The sequence below is a fragment of the Penaeus monodon genome, chromosome 15 (assembly GCF_015228065.2).
Source record: "Penaeus monodon isolate SGIC_2016 chromosome 15, NSTDA_Pmon_1, whole genome shotgun sequence".
Classification (NCBI taxonomy): domain Eukaryota; kingdom Metazoa; phylum Arthropoda; class Malacostraca; order Decapoda; family Penaeidae; genus Penaeus; species Penaeus monodon.
This window is the reverse complement of record NC_051400.1, coordinates 49590269-49590683: the sequence shown is the minus strand read 5'-3', so window position 1 is coordinate 49590683 and position 415 is coordinate 49590269.

Genomic DNA, 415 nt, shown 5'->3' with positions numbered 1-415 from the left:
CTAATCGGCAAAAAAGGCATAAAGGGACGTTTGGTCAGTTGGCGTCTGGGCTTAAGGGAGGAAGGCGAAGATAACACTTGATAGTGGCGAAGTTTCCTTCTCGAGGGACGCTGGGTCGGAGGAGGAGCCAGACACAGAATACGGAGGGATAAAGTCGAAAGAGAGAGACGTAGAAAAGGTAAATGAATGAATAAGTAGACGGGTATATAAAACACAGGAAATGTAGAAAAATAGATAAAGGGAAGATAAGAGATGAGAGTTGCAGGGCCTCGCATCAACAGTAATAAAGGTTCTTGAGGTCGGGTTCACTTTGCATCTCTCCATCACTGATCTCACCTGACATAAATAAACAAAGAATTTGCTACTACAAGGACGACGGATACTCTGCAAAAATTAAATACATCCGGAGATAGAG